The sequence below is a fragment of the Mirounga leonina genome, unplaced genomic scaffold, assembly GCF_011800145.1.
Source record: "Mirounga leonina isolate KUSES-001 unplaced genomic scaffold, KU_Mleo_1.0 Mir_201, whole genome shotgun sequence".
In the NCBI taxonomy this organism is placed as follows: Eukaryota; Metazoa; Chordata; class Mammalia; order Carnivora; family Phocidae; genus Mirounga; species Mirounga leonina.
Window position 1 is genome coordinate 17,669,558 of NW_023270504.1, and position 20,438 is coordinate 17,689,995.

The 20,438-nt window shown below is 37.6% G+C and overlaps 1 protein-coding gene across 6 annotated transcripts in view; it reads left to right on the forward strand.

The window, feature by feature from the left end:
- Positions 1-20,438, forward strand: part of EPS8 (epidermal growth factor receptor pathway substrate 8) — a 177,382-nt gene that overhangs the window by 62,725 nt on the left and 94,219 nt on the right. The window contains exon 1 of one of the 6 annotated variants that reach the window (XM_035028150.1): positions 15,530-16,823. The exons of 4 other annotated variants lie outside the window; for them this stretch is intronic. The gene's annotated coding sequence lies outside the window, so the exon portion shown is untranslated. Of the gene's footprint in view, positions 1-15,529; positions 16,824-20,438 lie in introns of those variants that run through there. One more of the 6 variants, XM_035028149.1, reaches the window with a different exon arrangement.

The following is a 20,438-nucleotide window of genomic DNA, read 5'->3' on the forward strand; positions in this document are numbered from 1 at the left end:
CCGAAGGCAGACGCTCAATGACTGAGCCACCCAGGCACCCCGAGGCTGTGCTTTTATTCTTAAGAGTAGCCAACAGCACACGAAGTAGCTCACCTACAGAGGAATTACACTGGGCTTCTCTTCAGAAACCATGTAGGCACGAGGAGAATATAAAGTGAAATATTTATAGTTATGGGGAAAACCAAACCTCCAACCACCAACCTAGAATTCTGTATCCCCAAAATGACCCTTCAGAAATGAAGGAGACATAAAGACTTTCTGAGACAAAACAAGGACAGTACCACACTAGGAATTCGTCACCAGTACACTTGCCTTGAAAGAAATGTTAAAAGAAAGATGATTTGTAAATATTCCAGTCCATGGCTTGTCTTTTAATTTTTTTAATTGCGTTTTTTAGCATATTTTTATTGGCTTAAATATTTTGCTCCCAAAGCTTGATACCAAAATATATTGTGCTTTAACTGTTTCTGGAAATTGTATCTTTGAAATGACTGTTTTCAGTAAAGCTTATTTGAAATCTTCGATATGGCATGAGTAGGCAGAGGGAGGAATCAGGTTACGTAGGACCAAGGACACAGACTGCTGACACCACCATAAGTTTTGGAACAAAAATGGCCTGTAAAAGTTGTCCTGCATTGGACTGGAATGGCCAACTGTCTATACCCCCATCTTGATCACTCATTGGTTGTGGGCCCCCCTGGGAAGGGCGTGACCTTGGGCATGGTAGCTTGCTGCCCCTGAGGCAGTCCCTCAAAAGGCTGATTGCTCAAGGCTGTCTGTTGACTGTGCTGCCGGCATCTGGGGCAACAAATCATTCCTATTTTTTTTTTTTTTTTAAAGATTTTATTTATTTATTCGAGAGAGAGCGAGCGAGTGAGAGAGCGGGAGTGAGAGATGAGAGAGAGCATGAGCAGGAGGAGGGGCAGAGTGAGAAGCGGACTTCCCGCCAAGCAGGGAGCCCGATGCAACTCGGGGCTCCATCCCAGCACCCTGGGACAATGACCTGAGCCGAAGGCAGACGCTTAACAGACTGAGCCACCCAGGTGCCCCAACAAGTCATTCCTTGAAGGGGTATCTGAGTGACACATCTCCAGGTTCACCTCAAATCTATAAGCCTGGGACCCATTTTATTTGTGGTAAGAGGCCCTATAAATACGGGGCAGAGGACTCTTAACAAATCTGCGTATGTGGACAAACCTGAGTTCCCTTACAAGAAGAGCCACCTGCAAAGCAAAGGGCTCAAAAGCAGAGCTTAGGGGAACAGTTAAAGGAACTGGGTACAAAAAAAAAAAAATAAACGTATAAAGTCTTAGATTTATAAGGTTCTTTTGTATTCAAGTCACAAAGCAATATGCTCTTCTCAGGTAGATATGATGCTGTTAAGAGAAATGCCTGACCTTTCAAGTTCAATTGATGACTCAGCACCCTGGAGAATGTTCCTGATTATTGTTGTGTTTTTTGTAACATCCTCTGTGGTTCTTTGCCTGAGGAACAGATTACCTTTCCATGTATTAGCAGTCAATATTATTAAAAGGGCCACTTGCTGTCGTTTATTTAAGCTTCAACTCTTGGATGAAGATATCCAAACATGTTATTAGTTTGGCACAAGACACTGTATAGATTATATACGTATGTACACCCCCAAGTCGCTCCCTGGTTTGAAAATGGAATCTATGAATTGGCTTCTGTGTCTTTTTTTTTTTAAGAGTTATTACCATGGGGATGAATAGTCTGCTTAGTTCTATGGTTGGCATGATTCTTCCAAATTAGGTCACCTGTGTTTTCTTACTACCAGTTGCCCACACTTTAGGCAACAGTTAAATTTTCCATCACTAAAAAGCATGTAGTTAAATACAAAACTAGTGATTTAGTAGAATTAGCTACATCAGTGCTTTTAATCTGTTGATTATTTCCTTTCATGCTAACTAGCATGATTGCCATTGCAATCAGAACTGGTGGGGAATTATTATCCTGTACTGTAGTTGTAAACTTTTCATCATTTGTTGAAAGCATTATTTGGGGGGAGAGAAGAAAATTGACAGAAATGTCATGATAAAGGGAACTAGGCTTATCCATTCTTAATTTTACTGGGGCAACATTACATATTTTTTGCTTTACTGTATTTACATAACCTGTGGCAGTGGATCTGCTGTCGTGAAGTTAAACCTGTAGGTTTCTACAGCCCATTAAAAGAAATGTTAAGGTGTTTCAGTTAGGTTTAAAATATAACCCAAGAGGGGCGCCTGGGTGGCTCAGTTGGTTAAGCGACTGCCTTCGGCTCGGGTCATGGTCCTGGAGTCCCAGGATCGAGTCCCGCATTGGGCTCCCTGCTCGGCGGGGAGTCTGCTTTTCCCTCTGACCCTCCTCCCTCTCATGCTCTCTGTCTCTCATTCTCTCTCTCTCAAATAAATAAATAAAATCTTTAAAAAATATATATATAATAAAATATAACCCAAGAATGAGGAGGGGTGAATACAAGCAGAACAGTGAATCAGTGACTTGGGGGTAGTGATTTGTTGATTTGGAGATAGATACATGTGCACACACACACACTCACACGCACACACACACACTCACACACACACACACACACACTCTCTCTCTCTCTCTCTCTCTCTCTCTCTCTTTCTTTCTCTCTCACACACACACTCTGTTTTGCCAAATGGCCAAACTGGATATAATGAGAATTTCCTACTTGGGGTCAGTGCTCCTATAGCAAACCCAGCTCTGTACAGCCTTAGGTGTTTCGAAGTTAAATCAGCCAGGAAACCAGTGAGAACCCCAGATGCCACAGGCCTTGTGAGATTTAAACACTAAAACTAGTTACTTGTGTGTAATTCAGATTTAACTATACAAATTATAAGATTTCCCGAGTGGAATGATGACTTAAGAGAGCTAGTAAATTTCAAACCCTGAGAAAAATATCACTTACTGAATTACAGTCTTTCTTATCTGTTTAATAATTTAAATCTGAGGAGGCATATATGCAACAAAGTTTAAATTAGCTCTGGTTATGATATGTCCTCTCTAAACCATAACTCTCAGTAATCAAAATGGTTTTCCATTTAATTAGTTTGAATTGAAGAGCTTTTTCTCTTTTTCTTTTACTTCCACGTCATTAATAAAATTATAGTCATTTCTGCTTCTAGGACGACTATAGGATTTCATTTATACCTAATGTAGTACACACTACATAATAGGCACTCAGTAAATCTTTATTAATTTATTCATTCTTTTAGGAGGCAAGGAGAGGCGGAATAATTAATCACCAACTTACATTAAATAAATGGAAAGATAAAGCTTTTCATTGTCCCTTCAAAACCTGCCTCTTATTGCCATTTCACTGCTTGGAGGAATGCCTACTGTATCACTAATGTGTCCAGCAAGAAAGCATCCTGTGTGTGTGTGTGTGTGTGTGTGTATCTATATACATACATATGCATTTCTCTTCACTCACTGCTGTCACTCCACAGACAAACAGGCTTTTGACAAAACCTGGCACTTCCCTCCTGACTGTTTTTCATAAATCCACCTGGCATATACCACTGTAGAACTTTCGTTCTAGTTTTTTTCCTGGACTTTGGCATATATTTGAATTCTACTGAGCCAGTGCTGCCTTCTCCAGGTGATTTGTTTTTAAGATGTTTTTTCCTGCCAACCACAGGGACTGAATTTTATATCCCATGGAGAGTATGAAATTCTCAGTCCCTTCCCCAAACCCATCACTCTGTCATCCTGGACAATAAGGATCCCTCTTGTTTCTTGCTGTTTTTCTGCTTGTATTCTTTTTCAACTTGTCTTTCATGTGAAAGAAACAATCTTTCTTGCTTTATCAGGCTCTTTAATTTTTGTTGTGGAATTATCTTCAGATATTAAACTCCCCACAAAGCCTTTCTATCCTTACTGGAAAAGAAGTGGCAATTTGCTTACTGAAACGTTTCTTTTTATTCAGTTTTCATGACTGACTGACTCCTCACTGGCTATCAGATTAAAGTCTTCTGACCTTTCATTTATACATAAGTATGATTTAATTAGATTTATGCTGTGTTCAATGTTTATAAATATACCTGTGTTACTTGTATGCTTTTAGTATGTGTATGTAGATCTGTAATACAGATAAACCTAAAGGGCAAACTCTATTTAATATGTGTATCTATATCTCTAATATAACCTAAAGGGAAAATTCTGTATTTTTTATGAACCAGTCAGCCTACTGATGCGTTTGGGGCAGGCTTCCCCAAAATATACTGCCTTGGCATATTGATCATTGTGAATTAAAGTCACTTAAGAAATAGCCCATGCGAGAAGGACACTGACTCTCTTCTCTCCCTCTGAAAGCAGGAAATAAATTCCCCATGTGAAGGGTATCCTCCTTGCACCTGGAGGGTAAAAAGCATCCTTATTGCCAAAGAGAGGGAATTCAAGTCTGAGAGGGCTGTATAAACAAACCTTGTTACTACTTCTTTACTAATTTCCTACCCCAAACCCAAACCCCTTTGTCTTTTCACTTCCTCACAAGTACATTCTTTCTTTGTCTAAAACATATAAAAGCTGCCTGTTTCTGGTTACTTCTTTGAAGCTCTTATTTCTAAGAGCTTCCATACATATGGATTTATTTTGTTATTCTCCTGTTAATCTGTTTTATGTCAATTTAATTATTAGACCAGCCAAAGAACCTGGAAGGGGACAAAGGAAGAGTTTTCCTTTCCCCTTCAATACTACATGAGACGAACTTCCAACAAATGTTTAAGACACTGTTGACAGAGCTTAGGAATTTTAAAAATTCATATTTTCCCCTTCATTTGTATTTTTTTTTCCCTCACCCATCTCTCTGTTCTTTGGTGGTGATCAGGGCTGTTGTAGTGAGATTTCTACAGGTCTGATGTCCAAGGTCAGTACTGAGTAGTGGTTGAGGCACCGTATGACTGAGAGTCACTAGTGTAACCCCATTGTATAATTTTTGATAAGGTAACAGGGCGCCTGGGTGGCTCAGTTGGTTAAGCGACTGCCTTCGGCTCAGATCATGATCATGGAGTCCTGGGATCGAGTCCCGCATTGGGCTCCCTGCTCGGCAGGGAATCTGCTTCTCCCTCTCCCGCTCCCCCTCTCATGTGCTCTCTCTCTCTCTCTCTCATTCTTTCTCTCTCAAATAAATAAAATCTTAAAAAAAATTTTTTTTTGGATAAGGTAACAAAAGTAAAAGAATTAAGAATAATGCAAGTGAAAATGCTATGTAACTACAGAATGTGTGCGTACATACACTCTCTGGGAAGGATTTCAGTCCTTGCAAAGTTAGTGGTAGAGATGAAGCATGTTGCTGCTATAATTACTGACAGTCCCCGTAAATGAATACAAATCGGTTTAGAGATCTAGCAGGCAAGTAGAAGATCTGCTGGCATATCTTAATTTATTGGCATGGATCCCTAGGCTAGTGGTATCCTAATTGAGTGCAGAATACTGTTTGTTCTTGAAGTAAACAAAGTATTTTTCATGTTCCCTAACAGGATACCTAGGTGATCTTTTGTTTCGATACTGAATTTTATTTCATTGTTAAATGAATCAAAATGATACAAACTGAACTGAAGATTCATTATTTTAATGCATCTTATGCTATTTGAATTTTGGGGGGGAAACCTTGAGGATTGAGAGGTTTTAACAAGAAAGCAGTATCTATTACTCGCAGATACTGAGTTGTCTGTAAACGAGCCCCTTTACAAAACAGCAGCAATGCCAGGAGAATCTGTGTGGGAGTTATGCATATGTATGCGTCTTTCTAAAAGAACTGTGTAAAAATCTACTGAAAATCCATGTAAGCGACTATCTAATATGTACTCACTATATCATAGCAGCCAAATTTTAAAATAGAATTATAGTTGATTTGAATTAATTTCTATATTTAAAGATAGAGAAAACTTTCAACAAAATTTACTAACAGAAAAGCTGTCTTGGGGGCGCCTGGGTGGCTCAGTCGTTAAGCATCTGCCTTCGGCTCAGGTCATGATCCCAGGGTCCTGGGATCGAGCCCCGCATCAGGCTCCCTGCTCAGCGGGAAGTCTGCTTCTCCCTCTTCCACTCCTCCTGCTTGTGTTCCCTCTCTCCTGTCTCTCTCTGTGTCAAATAAATAAATAAAATCTTTAAAAAAAAGAAAAGAAAAGCTGTCTTGTTCTTTCTGCATCTTAGTCTTCCCTACTGTTGAAGTCAGTGAATGGAGATTTTTGGGTGGTATTTGAAATACATCTTATATGTAAAGTGCACAGTTTATCCTGGGAATCTGAAACGTGGATTAGATTTTGACATCAAGTTCTGAAATTTCATAAGCCTTAGGGACTGACTGACTCATGGGTTATATTTTGATTTCTTATTAAGAAGCCAAAGAACTTTTCTGTTATGTGAATGAATACTGTAATACTCAAAGTCAGTAGGAAACAAAGAAAGAATGACAATAGGCATCCTTACATAAATGAAATGATGCTTTAATACTAGCATAGTCAACATATTGGTTATCTTAAAAACGGAATTCTGTGTTTACAGTAAAAATTAAGGTATGCCGTCTTTAAGATGGAAAAGGTGGCATTAGGTTAATGTGTAAAATGATCTTAACTTGGCAGTTACCCAACAGGCACTTTTGGTTTTGGACTAAATGTAACTAGAATAGGGGTGCCTGGGTGGTGCAGTTGGTTAAGCTTCTGACTCTTGATTTTGGCCTAGGTCTTGATCTCAGGGTCCTGAGATCGAGGAGTTGGGCTCTTCACTTGTCCTGCAGTCTGCCTGAGATTCTCTCTCTCCCTCTGCCCTACCCCCCGCCAAGGCATTCTCTCTCAAATAAATAAATAAATAAATAAATCTTAAAAAAATAAGTATAATTAGAATAATCTGGGCAGGTATATAGAAAGTGTTGCCAGATGTATCAGATTTAAAAAAGAAATACAAATGTGGTTGTTAATTTAGGGAATAATATCTGACATTATTGAGATTACCGAAAGACCTAACCTACTACCTTTTTTTTTTTTTTAAGATGCAGATATAGAATAGGTCTACATTATGTTTTTAAGTTAGAACTTGACACTGACAACGTAAATGCAAGGTGTATGTTTATTTTGGTCTAGAGGATAAATGTTACGTATGTTTATGCCTTATACATACACAATAAAAAATCTATTCTGACAACTAACAGAATGAATCCTGTTGATCTAAAAGAAAAGTGAAAAATCAGCAAGAAAAATGTGAAGTTATGGGCAAAGTTTTAATAAGGGATCACTGCTAAACTAAGAATTGTGTAAAAAAATTTCCTCTGTCAAATTGGGATAGATTTTTCAAGTGATATACATGCAGTTTTGGTGAGAGTGAAGGATAGCATCTGTGGAGTGTAGGGGTGGAAAAAGTTTACCTCAACCCTCTTAGGGTCTTTGGCTGGATCTGCAAATTAAACTGACAAATTAAACTTTGCCTTAAAATATTCAGTTTGCCAAAGTGCCATATTGTGGGGGTAGTATGTCCTGCACCATGTCATTCATTCCTCCATTGGAAACTTCGTCAAGAACTTTCTTGGTCTAGAAAATGATTTACTGGATTGTCCCATAGCACATTGAACCAGTTTCTCTGTCCTGGATATTTCTATGGAGACAAAAGGAAAAAAAAATGTTAATGGTTAGAACAAACCATAAACATGGTTTTTGAATCCAGAGGGCAGTTAGTCATGAAGAATATTTATAGATATTTGACTCAAAGCATCTTTAGATGGGTGAGGGCAGATGGTAGTAATCTGGCAGGTTTTCCTGGTTTGGAGTTTGAATGTCTCTGGTGATGCTATCAGGTGCTCTGGTGAACTTTCTGAGTGGTCCAAAGAGCAACAGGCAGGAAGGTTGTCCACCATGAGCTGTTGTGGTGATTTCTCTGAGGACGATATCAAGTTGTCCAGCTTCAACTTGCTGGGCTTTGGGAAAGAGACACTTTTAATTTTTAGTGATTCCAAGTCAGCAGGGCAGGAGAAAAAATTGGAAGCATTAGTTTGGAGAATTGTGGCTAGGTATTGGAGGAGACTAGAAGAAATCAGGATCTGGCACGTTCTAGGTAGATAACAAAACCTTAAAGACAGTGAAGAGGACTAGAATTTAATACCCATGTGGATGTACTCTAATTTTCCATTGAAACTTAATTTTTGTGTCTGTAGTCACCCCTGTTTAAATCAAAGATAGTTTAAGTAAGACCAATTTGTTTGCAAAATAAGTCTTGTTTCATTGATTTGGCCTGATTATTTATATCAGTGCAGCAAGAAGAATGATTCACCATATATGCTTTTTAAAAGTCATCTTTGCTGGAACTTCTAATGAGGAATCTAAGATTGGACTTTTAAAAGCCTCTTGAGGCTAGGAGACCAAGCCAATGACTCCCTGTCAGATTTTGCCTGCAACACTTATAGATGTGGGTGGATTCCTCTATTCTTGAGGTCCCCCAAATATCTTGAGGTTCCTAGATTCTGCTAGTATGTGACCTTCCTTACTTACCTATTAGGCAGAAATCCTATAAGCAAGCTACTAGTCAGTTTTTAGAAGGGGAGCTTTATAAGCATTGGCTCCTTAAAGCCAACCTTACTTCCTTAAAGCTGTCCAGTCATATCACATTCTGTGCATATCATTCTCAAATATGGCATTCCAGTCAAAGTCTTTCTAATATAACCAATGTTTACAATGGTGTCTTGTTATAGGGAGGAAAGACTTATTGAACTTATGCAAATAACTATATTGCCATGAAAATAAGAATACTCACTAAGAGTTTTCAGATTCTTAGTGGATTCAAAATCCTCAAATTCTAAGAGGAGAAGGTTTCCTTAAATCTGAAAAATATAGCATTAAAGAACAAAAGTACTGCTTCAGACAAAAGTTATAATCATCCACGTCAGTTCATTCATCCCTTATAATTAATTCTTATTCTGCTTGATCTTTGGTTACCAGGTTTACAGATCCATCAGTTTCTTCATTAGTTCTGGAAATTCTTACCCATTCCAGTGGCATAGTCTTAAAGTTTTTCAAGTGATGCCATCCTGGAGCATTCTCATAGTAGATGACTGTGAACACTTTCAGGAAGGAATCAGAGCAGAACAGTAGCTCTGTGGATGACAGAAGACTTAGAAATAGTCATGGTTAAAATCTGATGAGAGTTCGTTTGATAGGAAAATTTAGTTATTTCTGCGGTATACAACAATTTAAGGTAATAACCGGACAAAGAGTGTATTGACAAGTTTCTGTGAACGTTGTACAACTTCTGGAATACCTATATTAATAAGATATATCCATAAACATATAACCGGTGAGTGTTTATCACACTTCTTATTTGGCATTCTTTCCCATGGAATTTACCATACCAAATAAACCTAATTATACTATCATCTCTCTTTTATAAGAGGAGAGACAAATTCTTTGAGATTTTCTGAGGGCCCTCTGGGAAACTTATCAATTTGATCTTGAAAAGACTTTGGGAATTTTGTCAAAAATACCAAAAGGTTTGGATTGTTGACCAAATAGGATCACAGGTGACTATAAAATAATACTTAATTATCTATTTAGCCAAAGTGAAAAAAAGATTTTAAAGGCAAATACAGAAGGTTACCTACTTGTGAACAAAATTTTTTTTTTTTTTTAAGATTTTATTTATTTGACAGAGAGACAGACAGAGAGGGAACACAAGCAGGGGGAGTGGGAGAAGGAGAAGCAGGCTCCCCGCTGAGCAGGAACCTGATGCGGGGGCTCAATCCCAGGACCCTGGAATCATGACCTGAGCCGAAGGCAGACGCTTAAAGACTGAGCCACCCAGGCACCCCAACAAAATTCTTTTAAAATGGAGAAAGCTTAGTTTTCTTAAGAAATCAGTGACCTGATAAAGATGACATGAAGCACAGGAAATTATTCTAAGACAACATCCAAGGTAGATTACTTAAAAGGTAAAAAAACCCCAGAGAAGTAGTGGTGTTTTTTTTAAGCTAACCGTTTATTAATTAACCACTTTTTTACACCATGCTGTGCTCTTTACATGCATTATTCCATTCAGTGCCTCTGAAGAAGATACTATTATTTTCATTTCGTAGACAAGCCAACAGACTTAGTGGAATCACTTGGCCGAAGTCAGACAGCTGTCAGCGCCCGCACTGGTCTTTGTACCCGTTTTGCACATGAACCTAAGTTGTTTACGGCTGTATTCTATGGCCTACATTAATGATTTGCTTCAGGTCATGTGACTAAATTGTAGAGCCTGGGGAAAAAGTTAAGCTTTTAGGTTTCGAATCCATGGCTCTTTTGACCATCACATTTCACTTCTTGACATAAGTTTATTGAATCTGTTTCCCATAGCCCCATGTCCCGAATACAAAGGAATTAGATACTAGTGTTAGAATTGTCATTGAAAGGTCTTGAAACTGCACCCTAAACAAAGATTAAGAATTGGTTTGGAGGATCAATATTTTATTCACTGAAAATAAACTTGAAAGTAATCCTTAATATTTTGTCCAACCAGGCTAAACTTTCATTGTATTAACACTTCAGCCAAAGGCCATATCAGTATATATTCTTCTGCCTGTGCAAACTCTAGTCCAGTGATATTCAAAGAAGTTAAATCGCTTTTAAAGTGGCTATAGCCTCTGGCAATTTCGTATCATGTATCTGATATCATCACAGTATATGAAATACCGTGACATTCAGCTTCAGATCATGTTGAAGCTTTGCTATAATGGCTTCTCTTTCTGTGACTCCAGTTCTTTGTGCAGCTTGTCTGATTTAAGTGCCCTCTACCATCCCTACTTGTAACATTTGAGCTTCAAGGATCCCTTGATGTGCAAATTTAATTGCAGGTTTTATTTTTGAAGGATGACCTAAGCTAAGTCATTCTAACAGCTATTTATACAGTTTTTTCTAAACTGCTACAATGAAAACATGCATTTCGTTCTGTTGTAATGCTTCCTGATTTAATTTTTCAAGGCGGCTTGCTCAAGGATATATATGACGATTCTTTGCAGTATTTCAGTAGGTATACGCTTTGAAATTAAAATTGGGCATGTCTGCTGATTTTTTGATAAAATAGTACCTTAGGAGCATTTGTAGTTCATGTTCTGTATTTGCTGATTTGCCCCCCTCCCTTTCTTCCTCTGTGACTTTCTTCCCAGTGCTTTAACACATGATTATAGTTTTTAGGTTAAGTCTCATTACCTAGCTAATGTGATAATTTCTTGACTGTATTACAGAGTTATGGTAAAAATACTCTGGAAAGGATTAGTAGTCTTAAATGAAATGCCTTTTTCTTTCCAAATGGCACTTAAAAATCCAGAAGCACGCCATGATTTTAATAAACTAAAGTAGTCCTCTATCATTTTTTTCTCTTTTTTTTAGAGTTTAACTTTTTGTGGAAAGCACAGGTCGTGGGGGATGATGTGTTTAAAAAATGGTGTTTTACAAGGAACATCCTGTCAGTTCTTTTGATAGGCATTCACTGAGCCAATTATGTGGAATGCTAGCACCTTCTGAATCAGGTGAAATGAGGAAGCTCTGAGTGAAATCTTAATAATGATAGGAAATACTGTCACTATATGCCAGAAGTTTCCATTTTTCCTGCCTCCCAGAAATTCTTTACACTTATTGCGCTTTAGCAGAGTTTATTTAAATCAGAATTTTTCAGCATGAATTGAAGGTTCTGTGAAAAGTGTTGTTTCAAATTGACAGATGTTCTCGGGCGCCTGGGTGGCTCAGTTGGTTAAGCGACTGCCTTCGGCTCGGGTCATGATCTCGGAGTCCCGGGATCGAGTCCCACATCGGGCTCCCTGCTCAGCGGGGAGTCTGCTTCTCCCTCTCCCGCTCCCCCCTCTTGTGCTCTCTCTCTCTCACTCTTTCTCTCAAATAAATAAATAAAATCTTTAAAAAAAAAAATTGACACATGTTCTCATAAGCAGCGAATACTTTTTCCTCATTTATCATTAGATATCGTGATTATTAGCACCCGTCAATAGCTCAGCTGGTAGATATCATGACTATTCAGTGATTTCATTTTTCTGAAAAGTTACCATTTTATGTTGAAAAGTATAAAACTGCCATTTACTATGTTTTAGCCAAAATCTAATTAAGCAGATTTTCGGTTTTTAACTTTGAACTATGTAAATGTTCTAGAATAGACCTGAATGAGAACTTACAAATTTGTCTCATTGATCTCACATTTTTACAGGTAAGGAAATGGAGGCCGAGAGAGGTTAAGTTACTTGCCCAAGGTTACAGAGCTATTAAGTGGCAGACTTGGTGCATAAACACAAGTCTTCAGTTTCTTAGTGCTGAGATCTTTACACTTTACTACTTGTCTTTGGTTATAGGACACGAATAGAAATGAGAAATCTTTTTTTTTCACCATTAATTTTTTTTCTTTTTGAATGTAATTGCCAAACAAGAATGTGACTTACCAGAACTGTATGGTGATTCCTAGGTTGAAAAATGACATTTAATATCCATAACCAAATGAATTTATGTGGTTTTTCCCTGAGCATATACCTAAACTTTACCAGTTTAAGGTGAAACTACCATTTTACCTTATTTACCCTGTTACATAATTTTGCAGTTCATTTTTCTCAAATCAGTATTTTCCTAACTTACAAGAGACTCAAGCCATCTGTAGACTTGAAAATTTAATTATGCTACCACTCTTCTACATAACTTATATAAAGAATAAATATTGTTGGTCCTGCTGTTTGTATTTATTCATTCTGAGACGTGTCCATCATATTTTTTGTTTGTTTGTTTGTTTTCCACCTTTAATCCAGATTCTGTGCCCAAACAGTGGCTCCAGAATGACAGTAACTCATTCAGTCTTTTTTCGTAAGAACAAGTTGGTTCTTCGTCTCATTCACATGCCATGCATATTTGCTCTTTCGTATGCCTATAATATATTAATAATTTTATATGATTCTCCCCAAATATGAATTATATTGCACTGCTACTTCATCTCTAGATAAGTTGTTAAAGCATTTGGTTGATCGTTCTACCCATACGAATTTAGCTAGCTTAACTTGTATGTAATTGAGATTTGACAATATGCAATTTAGAGTTTAGAAACTTCTTTTGGATTTTCTCAGATTAGTAACATATTAGTTTCTTTCTTCCATTAAAAAAGAGTTTTAAAGTCAGAAGGAGCAGAAGGGGTGGTTTACAGAAGACAAAGCAGATGGTGATTCTTAGGAGAGGAAGTAACGAATGACAGACGAGGAGCTGTGATTGAACTGAGGATGTACAGGAACTGAGAATGAAGTTCTGCCATAATCCCAAAGTGAATGTATTGTGACACTGTTGATCCATTCTGCTTGCCTGCCGTAATAATGTATGTTAATGACTTCCTGTCATTGCCAATCCAGTGGTCTTACTTGATACGTTTTGCTAAAGCTTATCTTGTCTGCCTCTGTCTTTGTGGTTACGAAGTGTGGAATGTAGGGCAAGGTTACCAGTAGAGAGCTGTGGGTGTACAATTTCCAGCTTCCTTCAGTAGTTAGAGGGAAACCTATGGCAACCAAATCTTCTGTGTTCCAAATATATTTCTCATGGCTACTTCTGGTAATCTGCCCTATGGTAGAAGGGTGAGACAATCAACAAATACCTGGGAGCCTTGCTTAGATTGGTCCCATGTATTTGGCATCCTGAGCGTGCATATGAGTGAATGTGGTTTTAGTCCATGCAGTTTCTTATTAGTATTCTTTTAATGATTAGTTATATACCAGCCTGAACCAGATTAATCTTTTATAAAGCCATCATTAACATCTTTACTGATGGTTTAGAACCAAAAGGTATATCAAAATTCTGTTGCTTGGACCATGGGACAAATGTAAACGAGGCTCATGGGTGTTTTTTTATTTCCTCACCGTCCTAAGAGAGAGCATTTACTAGAAGTAGCCATAAGAAATACTTTTTTTTTGGAACATGATAGATTTGGTTGCTGCACATTTTTCCATGACTATTGAAGGAAGATGGAAATTGCATACATACATCTCTACTGGTAACCTTGCTCTCCAGCTGGGAATTAAAGGTACCAGTAACTTATTATTAGGAAGATGACTGTCTTAGGAGTATAAATGGCCCATATCTAAGCAGTGACATTTTTGGCATTTAGCAGACCCACGGACCTAAGAGATGATATCTTTAAAAAGATGGGTCGGAATCGGTATACCCTGTAAGATCCCTTTTGGCTTTCAAGTTCAGCAAGACAATTGAAATGTTGTGTTGGAATTTTGTGATTATACTATTTATTTTGAAAAAGGCTTTCCCTTGTGCTACTGATCTCGCCGAAGAGATATTAGCACTTTCTGGTGTTCTCCTCATTGGTTTCAAAACTTTATTATTTTTCTCTTCTCACTCCTTTAAAGTGCTGCCCCATATCCTGTCCTTTTTGTTTATGATGCTCTTCTGTTGCAGTCTGGGGTCCCCAGGATACAAACTCTGAGATGAAAATTAGTGTGCTGGAAGTTTCTTAGAAAGTGCTCTTTGGATCAACCCCTGTGGGAGGGAAGGGAGAAACCAGTAGTGGGCAGAAGAGAAGTTAGGCTACTGTACAGTCTTTTTTTTTTTTTTTTTTTAAGATTTTATTTATTTATTTGACAGAGCACGAGCGAGCACAAACAGGGGGAGCGGCAGAGGGAGAGGGAGAAGCAGGCTCCCCGTTGAGCAGGGAGCCCAATGCAGGGCTCGATCCCAGGATCCCGGGATTATGACGTAAGCCGAAGGCAGAAACTTAACTGACTGAGCCAACCAGGCACCCCTGTTGTGCAGTCTTAATGGAGATCTGACCCAATGGGGAGTTCTGAATACTGATGGCTGTTCACCATTGTCTCCAGTTGGGGAGAGAGGGCCAAGTCTTTATACTCCCCATGTCAACCAGTCTTTAGGTGTGGGCTGCCCTGGGAAGGGAGCAAGAGCTCGTGTGAGGAGAATCTTCAGCCAAGGTCGTTCTCAAGAGAGCTGATAGCTGAGGGCTCTTTGCTGGCAGCACTACAGTAGGGGAATAAATCATTCAGTCCTGAAAGGGGATCTGGGTGGCACATCACAGTTTCCACTCCATCCTTTTTGCACGGGTGCTGGAGATGGTTCGCGGTGGACTGGGGGATGGGTCAGAATTTCCAGCAATGAGGAGTTGCAAGGGCAGAGTGGTCAGAAATAGTAGAGAGGGAAAGTTGGTGTGGAATAGATCCTACCATACAACTGAGTTCCTGCATTGACTATTGTTTTTCTAGGTATGTTTTTAAAATTCTGTGTATCTATACTAACGCTATTCTCTTTTTAAGTTATAGAAACTTGATGAGAACTCTGGGTGCTCTATGCAGAGAATGTGTATATCTTGCATATAAATTCTGTATGGTCTTTGTAAAACCTTTTTTTCAGTTATTCTTTATAGGCTTTTTTTTCTTCCTCCGTTTCTTAATAATAATGCTTTGTTTTTCTGTCTTCACATTACAAAATTAGTTGAGTGCTAAATTTTCTGTTTGGTATACTTGTTAATGGCCCAATCATAGGAAATCATTTTTTACATATTTTGTAATTTCTAAATTACAGGCTCATCTTCAGTGGGGATTGTTTTTCGGTTTTGGTTTGGTTTGGTTTTTCTAGCTTTTAGAGATCCCATGTGGCCTTGTTTATGGAGTGTTACTCTAAAGTGGTTTCATGTTTGTTTCTTCCAGATACTCCAGGGATATCATAAGCGCAGAACCCAATTTTATCCTAATTTCTTAGCTTGACGATTCTCATACAAATTCAGACTTCAAAATTGTTGTGACACAGGCTTAGGGCTTTTAATTTCTGGTTGTAGCATTTCCTTTGCACTTTTATCCAGATTTCAGAGACAAGTTCCCTTGACGTTTATTAAGACAGTGGGTAGCTTTGTCCTGTTCTCCTCATCATTTTTTAATGTGATTGCAGCCTTTTGAAAATAGCTCTGGTTTTATGAAAGGACCTCCACACCAACTTTATACCTTGTGTGCCTGAGATCTCTTCTTCTGCCCTTACATGACCACCGGAGTGCAGTTGGGTAGGTTATACCCCGTGTTGAGGAAAAGCAGGGCCAGAAATCTAGCCTAACTCTTCTCCTGAGAAAATACTTTCTTCTGAGCTCCTTATCCTTACTTGAGGGGGCATCTCCTTACCAATTTCAGTTATACTTAAGTGCTAAAGAGACATCCGTGATCCTTCCTGGAGGCCTTAACTGGCAGTATTTGCTTTTGTGCATACCGCTTTGGCCATTGGTTCTAGCTTTGGTTTAGTACCAGGGGTTTTTCTTTTTTGTAAGTAAAGCTGTGTATTTATTTTAAAATTTTGTTATACTCTTTTTCATCTTTTCTAGGCATCTCTGGTGGAAGGTCTTCTTCATTAGCTCATTTAACCATATCGCTGTACCTGGAATTCCTGCAAGTTACTTATTAACCCCTATCCCTCAGATTCCACCTCTTTACAATGGGGATAATAATAGTGTCTGTGCGTATAATATTAGTTTAGAGCACATAGTAAGTTCTCAATTAGTGTTAGCCATTGTTATTTGCAACATTTAAAGTTTTATTCTATCACCTTAGGGAAGAGTTGGACATGTAGTAGTGGTTGTGTTTACTTACTTAACAAGAAGAGGAAGTCTTAGTTAACGCCCTAGAGAAACCAAAGGAGAAACTTTGTTCACTACAGTACAATGCTGAAACTGAAGCTTAGAGTCCCACCCTTTCTGTTGATATGCCGAAGGTCACTTGGCACCAAGAGGGAACTGAGAGAAATATCCTCTCGGTATTGCCTGGAAGATCGCTTAGAGGAGTCTTGCCTGGATTGTGTGGGTAGGTAAGTTTGAGTTTGTGAATATTTACTTTGCTAAGGAGGGCTCTCAGAGGCATAATTATTACAGAGGATATTTGTAGACCTTGAAACATGCAGTTATACTTTTAGTCCCAGGTAGCCTTTTGACAATATTTTAAATTCCCATTTGGTATTCCAAGTGGATTCTGAACTTGTTGAAATTGGTACCTCAGGTTCCTCAGAGTTCTGAGTCCTGCCTCTTGGGGATTTAAAGGATTTCCTTCTCTTAGGTCATGTGTTTAAGAGAATAATCTCTCCCCCCCCCCCCCCCCCGCCACCCAGATTGTAGGTAAGAAGAAATCTGTTGACTAATAATAGTTGGGGAAGCACAGACATAATATATCAATGTTTCTTAAAGTTACTTTTAAATTATTCTGATATGCAAAATACTGTGATTATCCTATAAATATTAACTTCTTTGGATTGTTTATATGGTTAGTTGTACTATGAAAATTTGCTTATTAACCAAGTTCAGTTTTCTTAGGTTGTTATTGGCTTTGAGTCCACAGACTTAACACTGCCAAATTTCTGTGTAAACATTTTGCTTGGGACCTAAAATGTAGTGAATATGTGTATTTAAAGTTTTTTTTTTTTCCTTCCCCTAAACCCATGTATATTAATGGAACTTGTAAATATTTAAATAGTCAATTAATGGAAATTTTTAAGGAACAGCTCTTTCAAAAAATTTAATTATGTTATATTGTTTTATATTATAAAATTTGAGCTTAGAAATATATATAATTCTTATATAGAGATCTATTTTTGTAGCTCTTATAGATTTGTTACATTTAATTTTATTCAGGAGGAGTCATTTCCTTGTTCTGTTACTAGTGATTAAGTGCAAGGTTAAGACTTACACTATTTAAAAACAAGAGTTAATATTGTATCACAATAAACTAGATGGAGAACTAGAGTAAATAACTGGTTGCATCTCTGTTTTGGTGCTGGGAAATGTAATGCAATCTTGAATTCAGATGCCATGGTTATGCCTATATTGCTCTTTTTTGAAGTACGTTTGTGGATATGTTGATTTTCCTCTAATGTGACTGTTATTATTAAGACTACACCATAAGGAACATTATCAATTTACACCAGAAACTTTAACTGCCCATACAAACATCATGTGCATAGATGTTTGGTAGTATACACAGGTGAGGTTCCTTGGGATGTTTATGGCTTGAGTTATTCTTAACCTTGTTGCAAAGCTTTGATCAGCTTTAGAGGCCAAATTCTAAAGCAAGTGTCAGTGTTATGTTTAATATAAATTTCATATATAGGGATGCCTCAGGGCTCAGTTGGTTAAGCGTCTGCCTTCGGCTCAGGTCATGATCTCAGGGCCCTGGGATTGAGACCTACATAGGGCTCCCTACTCAGCAGGGAGCCTGCTTCTCCCTCACACTTTCTCTCTCTCTCTCTCACACACACACTCTCTCTCAAGTAAATAAATAAAACATTAAAAAAATTCATATATGCTCTGGGAATGGTATGTATTTTGTCTTTTGACCTGTTCTCACCTTAAGGAGGATATCCCTGCATCTACTATACCTGGGGTGTTTTAAAAGTGGTTTCTGTTTTTCTACAGATAGGCTTGGAAACACTTTCTTCCGTTTAAGTAAATTACATATAAGAGAAAATGACTTTGGAGAGGATAAGATGTTTATACTCATTTTCTATATAATTCTGAAATAAATTGTGTAGAGAAGTTTCCTTTCCAGTTTATTTTTCAGAGAAATCATGTTTCTTTAATTCATCAAGGTACTGCCTCGGAGTTTGAAGCAGACAAAAATTAGCTCATTATATTTTAGATTTTTAAGTAATAGTTTACTTGAATTGTATAAAATTTTTGTGCAGGTGATATAACAAAGTAGATTTTCCTTTTTTTTTCTTTTTCTTTCTTTTTTTTTTTTTTTGTAAAGTAGATTTTCATATAGTCTTTTGATCATTTACCCTGTAGGATAGTTCTAATTTAATTAAACAATTATTCTTTAAAAATTCTTTTTTATTTTAGGGATGCCTGTGTGGCTCAGTCAGTTAAGTGTCCGACTCCTGATTTTGGCTCAGGTCCAGATCTCAGGGTCCTGAGATTGAACCCCTCCTTGGGCTCTGTGCTGAGCTTAGAACCTCCTTAAGATTTTCTCTCTCCCTCTCCTTCTGTCCCTCCCCAAATCCCTGTCTCAACTCTCAATCTCTCCCTCTCTAAAAAACAAAAAACAAAAAAACCAAAAAAACACCCAAACTTTTTTTTTTTAATTTTAGAGTTTAGGTTTGTATATGTATTTTTAATTTTTTCATGAAATATTTTGGATTTTTCAGCTATATGAAAATATATTTCTTATTTTAGTTAAAATCTGTGGCATTTCTCTCTTATGTATAGAATATATTAACTAGATTCAGAAGAAAAAAAGAAAAAAGTAGATTCAGGAATATGATTAGAAGAAACTTGTGGTAGTTTTAATTCTTAATATATTTTCTAAAATTTTAAAGCAATATGTGAAATACTGTCTCTTTGTATTTAGCGAGGTAGAATCTGATCTGAAATGGAGTGTGTGTTTCTTAAGCTTACCTGAGACCTTATATGAACATTTATCCAAGAAGGCTCTGCTTTGGGGAACATTGGTATACAGTTTCTTGAGGATTAAAAATACATTGTGTCAGACGTTTAGATGTAATTCAGAACCATATTATTTACCTTTCCTAATTATACAATCCTAATGATCAGATTTAAATATCTGATAATATTATTATTATTACTATTAGGTTGCCTTATATTCTTTTATTCCTTCATTGTTTCTAAAAATATACTTTCCTCTGATTTTGCAGGTAATTTCTTTTTATTCCACTATTTTATATAATTTGCCAGACCAAATGACACAGTTAGGATCCATTAAGTAGAGCTGTGAATATCAATCTTGGACACAAAGCTGGGGATTGTTGTTGGGGAAAGCCCTCCTGCCGCACTAGCTTGGCATTCCAAAGACTCTGAATGAAGTCTCTTAACTTATTCAAAGCCTGGATTTGTGAAGGCCAGTTGGGCTCCCCTTTGCCCATTCATAACTGATGTTGTCCTCTTCTGGTTAAAATTTGTCAGTGGCTTTCCCATCAGATAAAATTCAAAGTCTGTTATATAACTTATTATTTGTAGTCATGTATCTTAATTTATGCCCTAAGCTTCTTGATCTTGATGCTTTATATATATATCTCACATTTCCTGCCTTTTTCTTTACTCCTGCAGCAATTAGAAAGTCTTTCCCTATAGTCAAAATTCACCTCATCCTATAGGTCTACTAATCACCCCCATTAAATTTTTCCTGGTTCCTTCTAACAACATTGAAAGTTTTTTTTCTGCAATTTCATAAGGTGCTTCATATTATATCTTGTGTTACAGTTATTTTTACATATGTTATAATATATATTTTAAAGATTTTATTGAGACAGAGAGAGAGAGAGAGAGCATGAGGGGGAGGGAGAGAATCTCAAGCAGACTCCCTGCTGAGCGCGGAGCCTGATACAGGGCTTGATCTCCCAACCCTGAGATCACGACCTGAGCAGAAACCCAAGTATTGGACGCCTAACCAACTGCGCCACCCAAGGGCCCCAACA